Here is a 6,963-nt window from a genome sequence, read left to right on the forward strand (position 1 = left end):
TAACACTTCTTTCTTTTCTTTTTTGTTTCAAGCATTGAGTTTGTGCCCAATAATACACATCAACTGTGATTGTACACTATTCCCTCGTAGCCCTCTTTCCAGTGTTAATTCACTTTATAAAAATATATAAATATATAATATATTTTTCTTTTTACAAATAAGTCAATAGAAATAGTTTAGTATTACTAACATAGTATTTATAGTGTTAATACAAAAAAGAAAGGTACTTATGGGTTATAATATAAATACAGATTTTAAAAGGACAAAATGGTTCTCAGGCAACACAAGATAGACTGAAAATGCCATTTTTAACATGCACACATCAGTGACTGTAAAACCCTAGGGAGGCTTACACAGCAGTTCTATTTTAAAGCATTTTTTGAACTTCTTATTTTAACATGACCTCCCAGAGTGGAGGAGACAAACTTGCCACTGGCTGCTGCTTCTTACCTGCTGGCTTATTCTTGATCAGCAAGACCAAGAAATAAGAGATACATCCATGTAAGTTCATGAAACCATTTACATTTTTGTCTGGTTTTCATTTTGTTTCCTGAGGCTTATTTATGTTAGATGGGAAAAAAAGCCTGAAGTCAGCTAAAGACTATTTTTAACTTTTGTTTTTGTTGATGATTTTCTGTGGTCAAAATGTTTCTGGTCTTTAGACTAAAAAGTATTATTTTCAATGATATGCAGAAGTATAATGGCAAAGCCGTTGTCATACACATAATTTTAACTGTTTAAGCATGGGTTGATAGTACTTTGTCACTGTGTGTATACCTAATGTAAAATTTAATGACTTATAGCATCACTCTTTCATATTCTGGGGAATGCAACAGTGCAGAAAAATCCACAATCTTATCCCAAACTGTACAGAAAAAAATGCATTAAATGCTTCTTAAGCCAGCATCTGAAGCCCACAAAAACAGCATAGGAAGTATAATGACAATTTCATATTTACCACTGAAAATGAAAAATCTGGATAGTTTATGTGCTGGAAAACAAATTTAAGTCAGCTACACATAATCTATTCCCATTGTAGACTGTGGAAAATGTGCATGTGAATCTGAAGGCAGAATTTGGTCCCTAAAGCCTTGGAATAGTGAGTGCTACTGTTCCAGCATTTGACTTTGCAATGTAGTTGTTCTTCTCCAAGTATGCTAACAATTCAGTATTTCAGTGAACAACTGTAATTTTTGACCTTTAAGATTATGTATGGTACTTGTCAAGTAATTCAGCTTAGTTTATATTCCATTAGGATATCCTAGAACCCTGACGAGGCTTTAGACAAGTCAGCTGGAGTGATCTAATGCCCACTGAAGTCAGTGAAAGACTCAGCTTTCCATAGGTGTTAGATCTAACAGTTACTGAGGGGTTGGTTTTTTTTTATTTCTTTACCTGCTGTGTTTCTTTATGCTTGTTTGTCTTTATTCCTTCACATTCCTGCTTGTCTTTCATATTCTTTAGATCTTCCACTGTGCGGTGACTTGAATCATCACAATTTCCAAAGAAAAGGTGAAACAAAGGTAGCAGACAATGAAAAATAACTCTGCTGGTACCATTTAAGACCATTTCTGTGTTGCTAGGATGAAATATTCCTGTGTGCAAGGGAGGTGGCCTGCACCTCACTTAAGCCTTACTGAAGGTCTGTTTTTTGGGATGGGGTAGGTAGCAGATGCATCACTGGAAGGTCTTAAGAGCAGAGATTTCCACAATAAACATCTGTCTTCCCTGCAGCTTCCTTCATGTGACAAAGCCTGGCTGTGTTCTCTGTGTTCTACACATAGTAAGGCTAGTACAAAGTCTGGGTTTCCTGTGTGCTGGCTGTCCCAGGACCTTGTGTGACACAGTAGTGTAAGCACCAAATCTACAGCCTCTGAGTTACTGGCCACTGTATCTCAGGGCCAGGCAGTGGATAGGTGGGCACAGGCAGTCATTCACAGTGCAGAGCCATGCTTTTGTGACTTTGTTTTGGGCTTGAGACCAAATCATGACACTGCTGAAGTGAGTGGAAGATGTGTCCTTGATTTTCAGTGCCATGGCAAATCTGACTTGTAGGTGAAGGAGAAGGAAGCACAAAAAGACTTCAGATGCACTCAGCAAGACGGCTGCTCAGCTTCCAGGTGAGGTCAGCCACCTCATTGCTGTTTATAAAGCACTGCCTTTTCATAGCAGATACAGTTTTAATGCGATACAGTGAAAAATGGTTTTTCAAGGCTGGTGCTGATCTCTCTGGGCTTTCTTTGCTGTTTCCCATGGAGGACTCACACAGCTGCTCTTGGTATGTGCTAGTGTGCGGAGGATCCCATGCCAAGGAGCTCCCCAGACGTGCCAGGTGAAGCAGCCATTTCAACCATGGGACCAGCCTCTAGAAAAAAATCTGGTCTCTGTTTCCCCCGTTGGTACTTTGCAGTGGTAGTTATTGCACAAACTGACCTACTTTCTTACTTTGCCTTTCCTGTGCGCAACATGATGCTGGATATCAGCTGGCCTTTGTCAAGCAGCAGATGTCTGCTTTCCACCTCTCCACCCTGCCGAGCCATCCCTCTTTGCTGGGAAAAGCTGCCTTGAGCTTGTAGGGAAAAGTAGCCGTGGCAGGTCATGGCTGTCTTGTGTCTGTATGCAAGCCCCACAAGGTTGGAAACTAGACCTTATAACCAGATTGTTTCTCACACTTATTACCAGGTTCAGAGTCTGTCAGTGGTTCACATCTTCTGCAGGTATGCCTTAGGTGTGTTGCTTCGGAGTGGGCTATTCTGTGGGGGCTGGTTACTGTGGTAATTCCTCAATTCGTCTTGTCTCTGAGGAGGCGTATCACTGGCTGCGGGTGTGCCATTCTGCAAGTGGGTCTCTGAAGTGCTCCTTCACATCAGTGCTGTAATTCAGCCCGAACACAGACATTGGCTCCATTGGCAGGAGCCAAAAATGCTCACAGTGACCCAGAAGAAGGAAGACAGGCACTCTTGGGTTTTGAGCTGGGAGGTCTAAAGCATTTCCCATGACTTTGTGACTCCACATACTGTCTTGAGTTGTTTCCCACAGTATTAGGATGGTACACGCTAACGTACAGCCCATGCTGTGGGTGAGGCAATGTCTGTGATACTCTTAGCTTATCAGGGCACATCAGCAACCTTTTCTTGTCTGGTTGCGGGATAAGCTGTGGAGTATGTGAGCTTACTGTGACAGCCCCCATTTTATAGGGATTGTTTTTTTCTGCTTTGTGACATCTCTAGTAACTCCAGCTTCCAGTTGGTGCTGATGACAGATTGCCTGGCAAATTCTGACAGGGCAGCCTCAAATGCTTGTTGAAGTAGTTAAACGCATATGGCCAGAATATGATACCCAAGTAATATCACACTCCAAAAATAAATTCATTAGCTTCAAAGGTCTTAATTTGTGGACAGTTGGAAGGAATTGAGTGACCACAGCTCAATGAATTACCATTTGTATTAAGACCCTGGGATGGTTGTTAACCCACTGAGGGGGAGACTTCTGATTCAGATCACTCTCATGGTTTTTGGCTCATGCTGTCACAAGAGTAGATATCCCAGTCCCTGCAGCTCAGCTCACGGGTGACAACTCAGTAGCTGTCTCCCAGTACTCTGGCTGAGGGTGTCAGACCTGCTCCACCAGCAGGTTGCAAGCTCACCGTGGTGATGTGCCCCTTCACTGCATGGCAGGGACATGGCAGTGTGGCCAAGGGCTAGTGCTGACAAATCTCACAAGCTTTCCTCTCTGCCTACAGCAGAGGATCGAGGTCTTCTACTGTGGCTCTTGACATGGAAAACCTTTTCCCATGAAGTCAAAAGGGCAGCTGGCAAAACACCATACTGTTCCAATCTGTCACAGTCCATAAGCCGGTGGTTGGGTAAGGTGGCTTACAGTGCGGCACTGCAGGTGGCTGCCTGTGCTCCTGACTATACTGTGCTCTGATGTGAAAGCTGAATTTTTTGCCTCATAGTAGGACTGTGATTTCTGCAAGATGAGGGTAGCTGGCTCCAAAATGGGACTTACTTTTCTCCTTTCTTTTTCCCTTCCTTTTTCCTTGCCACTCACTTTTCTTTTATCTGGTGTTACACCTCTTTAGCTAGTTTCAACTTACTTTTTCTCACGATTCAACTTCTGCTGCATTTCTGCTCAGCAGAAAAGAGACAGTATGGCAGAGTCATTAGCCTGGTTCAGCTACTGCAGCCTTTTAACCCATTAAAAGGGTAAGGCAGATTGGGACCCTTCTGAATCATTTGCAGATGAATTGGTTGCCTCCAGAACCATTTATAAGCTTTTGAGAAATGGTTCAGTGCTACCAAGAACAAAATTTGGCCTGGAACTCAAGTAAGAGGGAGAGTGCCAAAGCACAGGCCTGCACACAGTCTGCACCAATGTCAGTGCAGGCTTTCCCACGTGGCCTTCTCATGACACCAAACCAAGAGTCAGACATGGGGATAATACATGGATGTCATTGGATGGATCTGGATGCAGTGTGCGTAGTACGTGCACTTGGATCGGTTCATGTGATAGCACATTTAGCTGGGCAGAGCTGTGAGCACTTGGACAGCTTCAGCTGTATTGTATTAGTCACTCATGCATGATATTGTGGGTTTGCACGGTGCACATGTATTCATGCAGGTAGTTGGAACTGAAGTCTCTGATATCTGGCTGTTGCAAACTGTGTTCAAATATATATTTATGCAACTAAATGTATTTTTAAGTGCAGGAGAATGAAATACTGTTGTGAACTACATTGTAAACTAAATTACAAGGGATATCTAAAATAACAGCACATACCTTGGTCATTTGCATAGTGCAATAATTCTGTGTTAGCAGCATCCAGGCTACTGACATATATACATTGTATAGGACATATAGCACATATAGGACAATCTAACAGTGTCCCTGTTGAACATTCTTCTTCATGAAGAATATCAACTTTTTCAAACTGTTTTTTGTGGGTTTTTTTTTTTTTTTTTAGAAGCTGCTGTTAACTGGTATTCAGTCTACAGCATAGTTGCCCTCTTAGAAAGCTGTGTAGAGAATGAGATGTAACAGATGTTTGTGACCGGATCTTGTTCTGCTGTTTGTGCAAGCAATGTGGGGTGGATGATGGGGATCAGGAATTGGCACTGTTAGGTTATTGGTTGGACTCAATTATCATACTGGATTTTTTCCAGCCTAACTATTCTGTGAGTCTAAGAGCAGGTGTTCTGTCACTCTAGAGCCTGGACTGCCCCCTAAGGACTGAAACAGCCTTAAAGTAAACTGAGATTCCTGTTGCACTAGGTTTCCTCCCTCATATTTCCCCTTTCTTGTCACCCTGTGTGAGTACATCCCATAAGTGCATTGACTGACCTGATGAGCACATGTGGTGCATGGGTTGATCATTCCTTCTGACAATAAGTTGCAAGTGACTGTGATTGACTGACTGGTCTTCCCCATCCCCAATATCCCTGTCCTCTTACTGTCCCTGACCCTCTAATATTTCCCTCTCCTGGTGTCCGCACCATGGGGCAAGGGGACCACTTTGCGCAGGGTGGCTCTTGGCTGAGAGCTCCCTCCCTTCCTATCAAGTGACCTTGTGCTTTGGGGATAACGCGCTCAGGGCAGACCGCCTCGTGTTGGGAATGCGGGGTTTGTGGGATACTGCATGTGAGCACTTTGGAGGCTCACATCTTTCCTTCTGAAAGCACTCTCCCTCTCTGTTCTCTTCTGCTTTTTGTGAGAAAGCTTCCAAATAGTGAAATTAGATGAAATTCACTCCTGTGTAGAGGACCAGGCCCACATCTGTGCACTGTTTGGTTTTCCACTGACATTCTTAAAATAGGACTGAGATGACTGTTCCTCAACAGTACATAACTTTTGGGCTCACTCCATCGTGGAAATCAGCTCCTCTCAAGTGGTGCAACCAACAGGACATCATGACGCCCCTGACTCCCTGAACTCCCAGAGGCAGTGTGAATGTGTGGGAAGGAGAAGAACTTACAGGACACAGAAATGTCATTTGATTTGCATGAAATGAGCCAGTTCCTGCCTCTGGGTTAGGGTAGAGAACTCAGCTGTTCACTGTGAAGTGTGGCGGGAAGTGGATCTGCATTTCTTAGTGAGTGTACTTTGCTAAACATTAGTGTGAAGAGATGGCTGCTTTGCTGTCCTTATTCTTAAGAGAGAAGATGTATTTTCTTTCTGTGCATTTGTATGTGTACTGAATCGGCACTCTCAGTGCTGAGGAGGAGTGTGAAGAGAAGGCATAAAGTATGGATATATTCCTAGCCAAGACAATTGAATTGTACTTTCTGGTGATGGTCTCCATGTGCTGAGATGTGCCTTGATGGCTGGGGACAGTACCGCATCAGATGGTGTTTCCTGGCACGTCTGTTTGCTCTCTGCAGAGCCAGCTTGAGTGTCACTATAGCTCTCTCCAAAAAACAAGACCCTGGGGATACCTCGTCAAGGACAACTCTATCAGCCACACATCTGAAAGCCAAGAAGGGGAAAGGCCCTAAGCACAACTAAATGATGATGCTTTTCCCGTGGACACCGTATGATGGACACATGAGTCTGCACTGTATCTCCTCAAGGGGTCTGGAAAGCCAGGTGCCACCAGGGACATCACAACTCCACCTCTTCCACAGCATCGTAACTTCAGCTGGTGATGGAGTGGCCCTTCTGAGGACAAGTTGGGTTTCTCCAAGCCGCCCACCAAGCTGCATGGTTGCACTGCTTCCAGCTCCACTTATGCGAACCAGGTGCCAGCCCATCCCTCCCCACTCTCTGTCTGAGGTTCTATGAAGCTCTACTGAAGCTGTCTTCCAGCACCTTGACCCTTCCTGAGAGCAGCAGAGAGGCATTTACAGCAGTAATAATGGAAAGATAAAGTCCACAGCTTAGAGACACCTGTGAGCTTGTTGAACAGTTTAACACTAGCCATTCACTGGAACAAGTTCAAAGCACTGGTGATGTCTAGAGCTTTAC

The sequence above is a fragment of the Lathamus discolor genome, chromosome Z (genome assembly GCF_037157495.1).
Source record: "Lathamus discolor isolate bLatDis1 chromosome Z, bLatDis1.hap1, whole genome shotgun sequence".
Lineage (NCBI taxonomy): Eukaryota > Metazoa > Chordata > Aves > Psittaciformes > Psittacidae > Lathamus > Lathamus discolor.